The 12431-nt window shown below is 28.4% G+C and overlaps 1 long non-coding RNA gene and 1 pseudogene across 1 annotated transcript; both read left to right on the forward strand.

Moving 5' to 3' along the window:
* The first annotated feature begins 1941 nt into the window (after positions 1-1941).
* Positions 1942-2536, forward strand: LOC106413932 (annotated as a pseudogene).
* Positions 2537-10310: 7774 nt separating this feature from the next.
* Positions 10311-12148, forward strand: LOC106414463. Its single transcript, XR_007327588.1, has 2 exons — positions 10311-11651; positions 11802-12148. It is a non-coding gene; the product is annotated as an uncharacterized LOC106414463 (long non-coding RNA).
* Positions 12149-12431: the final 283 nt, after the last annotated feature.

Here is a 12431-nt window from a genome sequence, read left to right on the forward strand (position 1 = left end):
GTGTCGCGCATACATGCATAGAATTTATGACTTGGCATCCTAGGTGTCTCTTTCTTTATATAACTAAACTAGGGCCGGTCCGCGATACGCGCGGAATTTAATTATTTTTTTTTGCTATTTTGGTTTGTATAGGTGTTATTTGGTCTTGTAATTTGTGCGGGAAGATTGTGAGTAGGAGTGGTATCTCTGTGAAAACGATCTATGTTTTAAAGTATGTTCGAGATCGATTGTTTGATTGGAAGATGGATGTATGAAGGATGGTTTATTTACTTTACTCATGGTGGTTGTATCTATATTATAATGTTCGGGTTTTTTTTTAATATATTTTTTTCTCATAATTGGGGGAATACTTGTTGTTTTTATGATTTGGCCTTGGAATGATTGGTTTGTGTTTTTTTAAAAATTATTTTATAGATCTTTCGTGGTTAATTGGTTATTGGTTATCTTGTTCAAACCACCAAATTTGAAAATGAGAAAATTTAGAATAAGTTTGTTTGACGTTTTATGTAAAATTGGTTTTGAGGAATGCTATCTAAACCCCACGTTTAGTGTATACTGTGTTATCATATATTTGAACACCAGGAACACACATGACTTAGTTTTTTTTATATATTATTTTGTGTTTGTTGATAATTTATGGTGCACACTATCTCAATGTATCATAATGACAGTTAAGTATTTTGGTTGCCTCACAAGTTATATGTATGATTCATATCTTTAAGTGTTTGTTTAATCTTTTATAAGGCTCTAATGAATTTATGATAATCCATATGTGCCCCATATTCAACCGGTTTACAGTGGATATAGTGACTAAATTATTAGGCTTTAATGTGTTTTGAGATATACGTTAAATGATTATCCGAAGTAAGTTCGTCCAGATGATGATCTCAATAGGTTCTTCAAGTTTATATATTTTTGTCAAGTTTTTATATGGCCGTTTTCGTTTGTACTATAAAAATATAGATTTTTATTCCATATTAATTTATATATAGGATACTGCTATAGTTTTTTTTTGGAATTTGGTAGCATGCATATATTTTTGAGACATTTTTCTTTGAAAAACTATATTTTTGAGACTATATTATGGTTTACCAGTCTTATGGACGGATATTAAGTAAACTGATATCCGTTTACATTTTTGGAATTTGGTAGCATGCATGTGAATTTAGTTGTTTTACATTTATTCAAAATTTGTTTTATATTGATTATGATACTAAGTAAACTGATGGTGATTGGGCGTAGAACACAAACCATGGATTAGTGTTGATTGACATACAAAACATGTATTATTTCTTGAATGCTTGTTTTCAAGATTCGTAGTACTTTTGTTTCTAACTTGTTTATTTTTCCGAAAATGGTAGTTTAAACAATGTGTAAATGAATTTATTTTAAAACTAAAAGTATTGTTATTCATTTTTTTTGTAATAGAAAATATCTAAAATTAAGTAAACACCACAAAAATCTAATATTGAGTGGTACTTTCTTTTGCCAGCTGAGTGTTATCATTTAAAATGTACATCACTAAATATTTTATATGTCATTATATTTAATACTCCCTCTTTGTTCCTAAACGTAGGATGTTTTACAGAATTTTTATGTTCTAATATATAAGATGTTTTTATTTTTTTAGGTAACTTTTATTTTATTAAAAATTATGTTTTCAATCATATTTTAATAGTCTATTTTGTAATTGGTTGAATACCATTAATTTATAGTTTTAATGATACTTTCTAAAAGAAAAATAATTTTTTTAATATGTGTGTTTCTACATAAACATCTTATATTTAGAAACGGAGGGAGTACTAAATAAACATGATATCCGAATAACCTATTAAGATTTTAAATAGTACTGATTATTAGAATTTTTTTTTCTTTTTTTTTCTTTCCTTTTTCTCCCCCAATTGACATCTTTCTAGGGTTTCGTATCTCGCTCTTCCTCGAGGAATCGATCTTGTGCAATAACAGGTGGTTAAGCAATGGGGAAGAGGAAGTTAAGGGCAAAGCCTGCTACAACGAAGCGAATGGACAAGCTTGACACTGTCTTTAGCTGTCCTTTTTGCAATCACGGCTCTAGCGTCGAATGCCAAATTAATATGAAGGAGGTGATTGGTATTGCCACTTGTAGAATCTGTGAAGAAAGCTTTAGCACTACTATCACAGCTTTGAGTGAAGCTATAGACATCTACAGCGAATGGATTGATGAGTGCGAGAGGGTCAATGCTGTGGAAGATGATGTTGAGCAAGAAGAGGAAGTAGAGGAAGAAAAAGTATATGAAGAAGAAGAAGAAGAAGTGAGGAAGAGGATGATGAAGATGAACGTGTGTCCGTTAAAAGGAAGTTTAACTACCGAGACGATTGATCTTTATTAAAAACCATGCAAGTCCTTTTAGACATTTCCCTTATGTTGTAATATCTACTGACACTCGTTGTTATCTATCACCATCGTTTCCTTTTGTTTTACATTTACTGAAACAGTAATCTCAGCTCTGTACACATAAAACCTAACCAAGATCGAGAAGAAGATGAGGTTAGTCAAGTTTAGAACCGTCAAGAGCAAGAAATGATAATCATTCGAGAAGAAGATGAGGTTAGTCAAGTTTAGAACCGTCAAGAGCAAGAAATGATAATCATTCCTGAGCGGGGTTTGAGATTTAAAAATAAATTATTTTTCCCATTAATTTTCTTATATTTAATATATTCATTATATATTTGGCAAAGTGTATCATCTTTTTCGTTGACCTTGTTCTACGTTAAAAAAATCATAAGTAGATATCATTATTCTTGTGACAAAAAAAAACAAAAAAAAAGATATCATTATTCAAGTTCAGCGTACAAAACACACACGCACCAACAACCCTATCAGAGAAACTCATACCATCAAGCTCGTTGCCCTCGAGTCTCCTAAAAACGATGAACCAAAAAATGAAAGGCCGAAGCTTTAACACATACCACGTCATCACCATGCCTCAGCCACGGGACCTACACTCACAAAAAGAGTAACAATAAGACTCAAAACTCCTCGAAACGTCTGTGGCACTTTCAGCATCATCAAAATTGAATATTAGTTAAATCATATGCATATAGGTCAAGGGTGAAACCTATATCATTTGCTCACAATTGCTAAAGTCTTCAACTTGTTTAGCCTTCCTCTTGTAGACAAGATGATGGAGTTGCTTTCCTCTGTAAACTACCTGCAACAATCCACCACAAAGCACAAGTGTAACTCTGTTGTCTTTCACTGTACTCTGCTCCACAACAGTTGAAAAATTCATGCCCACACATACAAAGAACACAAAGAGATATCTCAACATTGATATAAGAAACCACAAAGCCAAACAATATATAGATATGAAACGTTCTATGGGTGTATGTCTTACCGGCAAGTCATGTGGTTGCAGCCTTGAGCAATTAAAATCATTACACGACATTGCTGACATCGTCTCCACCTCTTATACCTAGCCAAGCGATGCAATATGATATCATCTTGATATATTTAATGAACCTGAAGAATCTGAAACTCTTCACTGCTCATAGATTCATGCCAAGGAACATTACGGTCCACACACGCAAACCTCTCACAGAATGGACACTTCACACAACAGCTATTCTCTGTCTGACCACGGTCCACACACGCAAACCTTAAAGCTTGGTTAAGATCACATAAAGGAGCAAGCTTTAGAACAAACCCATTTTATAGAAACGAAAAGAAAACAAAGAGAGTCTAGAACAGTTGTAAAAAGACAGTCTAGAACACACCTGCTGCTTAGATAGCTTCTTCAAAGTTTTCTCCTTGATATCAAGCAGTACACAATACTTCTTCGTTTGCAGAAACCTATGACCTGTGTTTAAAAAGGCGATCGCCTTTTGCGCAAAGGCGCAAGGCGCAGTAAGGCGACGGTCCCACCGCCATAGACCTTTAAGGCGAGGCTAAGTCCGTAAGGCGCTCGCCATACTGCGCCTTTGGCTTAACTACAATGCGCCTTAAGCGCTTCGAAAGCGTGCTTTGTAGTTTCTATTAAAAACTACTTTCACCAAACCCTTAAAACATCTTGAAAACCATGTAACAACTACTCTGACCAACCCTTTAAAGACCCTTACAACATGAAGCTTAGATTTTTAGTTTTCAAGTTCTCTGTTTTAGTTATTGGATTTTATCAATGAGTATATAGGTGACTGTATTAGTGTGTATATGACTAACTGGTATAGCTGACTATATTAGATTGTACACGACTCTAACTGTCTGAACTACTCTATAACTATCTTTTGTACATAACCATACAGTTATAGTGTGTAGAGCTACCACGTACACATGCTTCTAACCTAGGAAAACTATCAATGCATTTCTAAGTTCCTCTGTAGCTCTATACTACTATTATATGTTTGAATGTGTACTATCTATAAGGCGAGCGCCTTGGACCGCCATGGCGCAAGGCGCATGGCTCCAACCTCATCGCCTTAGAGCGCCATGCGCCTTTTAAAACACAGCCTATGACCATGGAATCACAAAGTGAGTAAAGCATTCATCCTTTTATCAAATCACTCGTCAAATCACAAATCAAGCACCATTCAAAATGAAATAAAAGCAAGGGTTCCAGGTTCTCTTGTTGCACTAAGAACAAAACAAAATTTTCATTTAAACATCAATTTCACTAATCTAAATGTGAGTTAGAAACAAAACGCACAGAGATAGAACCTAACCCAAAAAGCGTATAAATTACAATCAGGTCATGAGCTATGGAACTGAGCCATGAAGGAAACGGGTTTAAGATTGAAGCCTTCGGTTAACTTTTCGCGACGCCTTGGAGATTCATCTGCAATCGAAATCAAATTTAGTCAAAGGCAAGAAACAAAAGGGTGAAGCAGGTCGAATCAGATGTCAAGTAAACCATCACCTGAGAGGGATAGTTCGGAGACGCAGCGGCCAAGCCGGAGACGCAGCGGCAGATGAGCCATCTGCATATGGAGTAGATCTGATTCGTCGTCCATCGAAGCCTCTTCTCTTCCTCTGCTTATGAACACAGCCGTTTCCACGTTCTTCGTTGCAGCCGTAGGGTTCGATGAGCCCAAGATGTTAAAGTTTAATGAAAAGCTGCGGTTTTTCAATTAAACACGTGTCAAAACGCCATGAAATGAATTTTCTTATGTGGCATCCTACGTGTCTCTCTAAGGAGAGAGCAAACATGATTTTATATAAATAGATAGATAGATAGATAGATTGTACTCAAAATACTTGGATCGAATCGGGTAATATGATTATTTTTGGTACAAATATACGAACTCATTTCAGATACATTTGTTATTTAAATATTTTTTAGGTTCTTATAAATCAGAACCGGACTCATCCATATATACCGAGAATGATTCAATTCAAAACCCACACATAAATTTATAATATTCAAGTAGGTCCTAATTTCAAAACAATAAAAAGTGATACCAAAAAAGAACAATCCGTACCTAAATGAATAACCAATGTTCATGCCTAACTGATTTTATAAACTAACAAAACTGGCTATTTCTATGTGTTTGTCTAAATTAAGTGAAATAGAAAGAGATTTTTATTTAGTAAAATAATTATATGGAGTGAAAATTAAGTGGCAATAAATTTAATAAATTTTATTATTATAAGTTATTATTTTATTCACAAAAAATTGAATTATGTTTTTGGCTTCATTGTAACTAAAATTAAAAAAAAAAGTTTTAGTAAAACAAAAAAACTGAACATTTAACCAAAACCCAGTTATTTTACGTTTTTTATTTTATAATTGGCACAAAGTTAATGTTGATTAACTAATAAATAAAAAGCTGCACTATTATTATTTTGGTAATACAATTAATGATGTGATGTATTGTTGAGGTAATATAATTAATGAAATTGTTAAACTAGGTGAACTATGGAAATACACAATTATATTAATGAAATTACTAAAAAGACATTATTTTATTTTTTGTGCGACACTAAAAAGACATTATATTTCTTTTTTATACTGATATCCATGTTTCCAAACAATTCTCATTTATACTACTATCCATGTTTTCAAACAGTACCAAAATGTACTTCAGTTTTAATAATATACACTAGATCTTGACCCGGGCAACCGCGCGGATGTTTGTTTTCTTTTATATATATATATATATATATATTTATTTTAGATCATTAGTGGTATAAATTTTTAACGTTAATCATATATTTAAATATTAATAAACCTATTTCAGATGCAATAATTAACAATTTTACATTTTATATGTTGTAGTTAATCAATTGTTTAAAATCGTCATATATTAGTGGTACGTATTTGTTACTTCTTTTTATATATCTATATTATTAAAACTGAAGTACATTTTGATATTGTTCGGAAATATATATAACAGTATAAATGAGAATTGTTTGGAAACATTGATAGAAGATTAAGTCTTTCATTTTATTTGCAAATTTAGCCATTGCATTTATTTACAATAAATTAAGTACTTCTTTTTTTGTATTTATTTTTATTTACAGATTTTCCACTGCATTTAGAATCAATTTAAATTAATTAATTACAATGGTTGTTGTTTTTTGTGATGAAAATAAAAACACAAACCGAAATATATAGTATGTATTAGATAAAAAAAAATTTAAATATAATATTACCTCATTTAGTTTAGTCAAATATAAAAACTTTTAGAGTTCAATTTAAAAAACAAAAATCATAAAATTAATAAAAAAAACTAATGCAAAAAAATTGATATAATATCATGTACAAATAAATTTTTTATCAAACACCAATATTATAAAATAATATATTCTACTCTATATGTAAATTACAAAATATAAAAAAAATATATAGAATTTTTTTATAAAATCAGCGGTTTATAAGTTTATGTTGAACACAATTTAAATCAAACACCCCGGTGGGGACGAGGGTCAAGTTCTAGTTTATCTTATTGTATTTGCATTTAGTAATTAAACAAACTAATATATGCATAAAACAACATATTTAAAAATTATATTATATTTAATTTATGCTAAATTATGACTCGCCATTCAAAGCTAATTCTTTTTAACAATATTTGTTTCGTTTATTCATTTGAGATAATATATTATTGTATATATAAAAATTTTAATTTTTATACATGTATTATATAATTTTCTAATGTTAAGTCGTTCTATCATTGTATTGTATTGTTTAACATGAATATTTATATTTATGAAATTAAAATTTATAAAATTATCAATTTAATATAATTTTATCATATTTATTTCAATATAATAAATTTATTTTAACATGTTTGATTATGATTATAAAATGGACAAAATATGATAGAATTTTCCATTTATAACACTAACTGAATATATATTAATGCATAATAACAGTTTATTGCTAATTACAAAATTAGTGAAAATATTTACATAAGCTTTTTGAAACTAAAATATTGTCAAAACATTTATCAACAGATTTTTTAGAATATTTATTTATTTTAAATATATATATATATATATACACATATATATTTAAAATGAAAAGATATTGTGATTAAAGTAGTTAAAAATATTTTTTATTTTATTAGCTTCAATGAAATACATGTTTATTTTTATATGTGTATTTTATAGTTTGTTAATGTTAACCCGTCTTACCAACATATTATATTTTTGACACAAATATTTATAATTATGAAAATAAATTATATATAAATTTATTAATGGGGAAATTGCCAAAATGACTCAAAACTTGATTTTGAATACAAAAACGTGTACCACAAATTCAATCAAATGCAAAAGTAACTCAAAAAGGCGAGTGAAATTACAACAACTTCCTTATGACTAAACAAAAAACGTGTATTGAGTTTTACCATTATAACCCTCCGCGTGAGAAAACTTACAAAGAAGTCTTCTTAGAGATCTGCGTGAGAAAATTTACAAAGAAGTCTAGAGATACTTCTTTGTAAGTCTAGACTTCTTTGTAAGTCTTTTCGTTCAGTAGATCTTAAAAATAATTTAAAATTTCTATAAAAAATATTTTGATGGGAAAAAAATTGAAATCATGTAGTAATAAACATTTCTAAATGATGTAAATTTAGTTTACTAAAATTGAATTTTTTTCCAACATAGATGAGCGAAAAGAAGATTAACTCATGATTGTCCTTGGTTTAGGGTTTAGTAACATATGTTATAACATTGTTGGTATATTTAGGGTTAGATTTTGAAATCTTATCTTTTGTTTAAAAAAAAACATTTGACATATATGTGTTTAGTGACTATCTAATAACTTGATTTAAACACTTTCTAAGTATCTTAAAAGTTTAAGAACATGTTTTTTTTTGTATAGCTATTTGATTATAGGGTCTGGAAGACTCACAAAAGACTTCCCAAGAAGTCTTCTGACATATTCCACCTAAATTTTAATAGAATTTAGGGTTCTTGCCTAAATTTTAAAAGAATTTAGGTTTCCCACCTAAATCTAAGTCTTCCAGAAGTCTTCTAAGGAAAGTCTTCTCATGTATTAGATCTTAAAAGTAATTAATAAAGTTTATAAAAAATATTTTGAAAGAGAAAAAATCAAAATAATGTATTAATAAACATTTCTAAACGATGAAAATTTAGTTTTACTGAAATTGAATTATTTTTAACATAAATGAATGAATGTAGATTGAGTCATGATAGCCTTCGGTTTAGGGTTTGGTAACATATGTTATAGTATTGTTGGTATTTTTAGAGTTAGATTTTGAAATATTATATTTTTTATTTTTATTTTGGTTTGACATATATATGTTTAGTGACTATCTAATTACTTGATTTAAATACTTTCTAAGTTTTTTTAATCAAGGAAGTGTTTTTGCTTAGTTATTTGATTATAGGGTCTAAAAGTCTACGAGAAGACTTTGGTTTAGGGTTTAGTAACATATGTTATAGTATTGTTTGTCTTTAGTGCTTGATTTTGAATCTTTACTCTAAAAAAAAAAAAATTGACCTACATGTGTTTAGTTTTGTATATTAAACGCTATATAAGTTGATTTTAAGTTTAATTAATTACTTTTTGCTATTTAGTTAGTTATTTGATTAGGTTATGGTTTAGAAAACTTCTAGAAGTTTGTCTGATAAATCTTCTAACATATTTCCACCTAAATTTTAGTAGAATTTTAATTTCCCGCTTAAAGCGAAGTCTTCTCATGTCTTTGATTTTAGGGTCTAGATGACTTCCCAAGAAGTCTTCTCACTACAAAAAAAAAAGGGGATATTGTTACGGAAATTTAAGACCAAATTTTTTGGTCACATATTTGTGACTAAATAGACACTAATTTGTGACTAATACTATATGTCAAGAAAAGTAGGTAATTGGTAACAATATTGTGATCGGTTTTATCGTAGCCAAATTTTGTCACATTTAGTGACATAAAAATGACGAAAATAAACGAGACAAAATATGTGACATAATTGTGACTATCTTATATATTAAAACAGAAGTCACAATTTTGATTCATGTGTGATTTTTTAAAAAATGGATTCTCACTAGAAATCATTTATCATTCATTTATTACTAATAATATGGATTAATAATATGTCATTCTTAATATAACATCAACTCCTAAAAACCCGGATTGGTTAACAAACACACCTTGATTCATGTGTGATATTTTAATTTGAATCATCATTTAATTTTTTTTATTAAATGTATTTCCTTAATGCTAATATATAATCTTTTAACTACTTAATCATAATATAATTTGATATCTTTTAATTTAAAATATAAATATATATATTTAATTTTTTTTAACAAATATGTTGAAAAACATTATAACAATATCTTAATTATCAAAATTGTATATAAATATTTTTACTAGTTTTGTAATTAGTAATGAAATTAATGTTATTATACATTAATATATATATACTCAGTTATCTTTTATAAAATGAAAAAAATTATATCAAATTTTACTATTTTATAGTTATATCTATCATTTTAAAATAAAACATTGTATTTAACTAAATATGATAAAATTATTTTAAACTGATAAATTAATATATTTTATTTTCACAAACATTAAAAATTTATCTTAGAAATATAATATGTTGGTAGAATGAGTTAACATTAGTAAATTAGATAATTCATGTATAAAATTAACTTATCTTAAATTTTTATATATTTATAGTTATTATCTTAAATGAATAAACATAAAAAAATATTGATAAAGAAAATCTAGCGCTTTGAATTACGGATCAAGATCATAAAAAATAATTTTAAAATATATAATAAAAAATACCAAATATATGTGATGATTTGAAATAATCAATTAACTTACAACATGAAAACTATCAAATTATTATATTTAAAATAATTATATATAAACATTTAAATATATAAGTAACTTTAAAAATATATTCTAATTATGTAAAAATATATATAAACATGAAAATTAATACCCGCACGGTTGTGTGGGTCCAAATCTAGTATTTATTGTTATAATAGTAACTGATATATGACTAAATCATATGTCTCCATTTAGGACGATAGAGTAACTAAATGTTCGTGACAAATTCATATAAAAGAAGGCAAACAAAAATATTTCTAGACCCCAAATGAATTTTTAAACCCTAAACACTTAACACAAATCTCAAAACTCTAATATTTTCATATTTTAACCTCACATCTTAAATTTAAATATAAAATTTAGTATTTTCAAAACTTTTTCTCATATTCTGAAAGTAAACCTCAAACACCCAATCCGTAAGTCACAAAAAATAAACCTTAACCTTTACATAAAGTTTCAAAATTACTATAATACACCTAAACTAATATCCAATATTTATAAAAAAAATTATTTTTTCAAATCTTATTTAAAAACCTTAACTTCGTATTTAAATTTAAAGTCCAAAACCCTTTTCTTCAAACTCCAAAACCTATATCATAAATTTTATCTCTAAATTTGTTTTTTTTTTCATTTTTAGAACTATACATATGTGTACTTTAAATGAATTAACTTATAATTCTAATCAAACTTATAATAAACATTAAAAAATTAAAGAAAGATCAGAAACAAAAAATTCTATCGTAAGTTTCAAAAAAAAAACAAAAATTCTATCGTTGTATAGAAGAGATGTAATCAACAGTTCTATTGCTGTACAACCAAAATAAAACTTGCCCCGTCAAAAAAAAAGAAATTTTCCTATTGGCTAATTCATAAGCACAAGAATCAAGTTTTGACCGTCGGATGAGACTAAATCAACGGACCAAAGTTATTAATTTTTCAGATCTGCATATCTTTTTTTTTTACCAAACAGATCTGCATATCTCTGGACAGATTCTCTTATTTGATTTCATCTTCTAATCTCTTAATTCTTAAGATTTCTTCACTGCTAGCCTCTTCATTCTCTTAACGATCTCTGCTCCCATATCTCTTCAGCTTCGCTACCGTCTCTGTCAATGGTCGTTGTAAGAAGGGAATCCTCCTTCTCCTTTTTAAGATCTACAAATTAATTACTTTCTCATTATCTCCCTTTTGTGTAGCTTTGATTTTGGTCCATGTTAAAGAATCGAAGGAGTGAATGAGAACCAGAGGAGGAAGGAGTGAGAAGGAAGAAATTGAGAAGGATGAACCAGCATGAGAGGTGGAGACATGAAGGTTTTCCGGTGTACCGTCACAGCGTCCGTTGTCGCTCCGGCATGACTGTTCAGATTGTGAGGATCCAATGAATCTGTTCATCTTAATTATATTTATGTTGAGTTGATTTAAAAAGCGAGATGAATATGTGTAGTTTTGCAATTATTTTCACAGAACCGTTTTTCCTAAATCTGTGTAGTTTAATAATTATTGGTATACTTGTGTAGATTTAAGAAGAAAGACGAGGAAGAAGAAGAGTAGGAGGAGACGTAAGAAGAGTGGTTTCTCCTGATGTCTACTTGTTCACTGCAGCGATTAACGCATTTTGCAAGGGAGGGATGGAATGAGGATGAGTGGGAGGTATGATGAGGCATTTATGTGTAAGGAGCTATGGCTTTGGAGACATAGCGTTGAGTTGCTGAGAAGATGCATGCTAATCAATTAGGTTTAGTTTTTTTTTAAATTTGGTTTAGTTTTATAAACCAATTTTAATCTGTAAGTTGGTTCGACCAAAAAGTATTTGTAAGTTGGTTTTAATTTATAAACCAAATTAGTAAATCAATTTTATTTTGTATGTACTGAATTTTAGATTTAATTTTAACTGTAAGTTTAAATTTTTCATATAATTAATTTTATTTTAGCAATTCAATTTATAAATTTGTATTATTAAAATAAAAATGAATCAATATGGATATGTTACATTATAATTAATTATATTTATATTTTTTATTAAATATTTTGAGACAATTGATCCGTTACTACGAATGACATTTTTGTCACATTATAATTAGTCACAAATTACAACGAATTGAGAAAATTTAATATGTAAAGAATTGTAACATTTTTGTCACATTATA

The sequence above is a fragment of the Brassica napus genome, chromosome C8 (assembly GCF_020379485.1).
Source record: "Brassica napus cultivar Da-Ae chromosome C8, Da-Ae, whole genome shotgun sequence".
Taxonomy (NCBI): Eukaryota; Viridiplantae; Streptophyta; class Magnoliopsida; order Brassicales; family Brassicaceae; genus Brassica; species Brassica napus.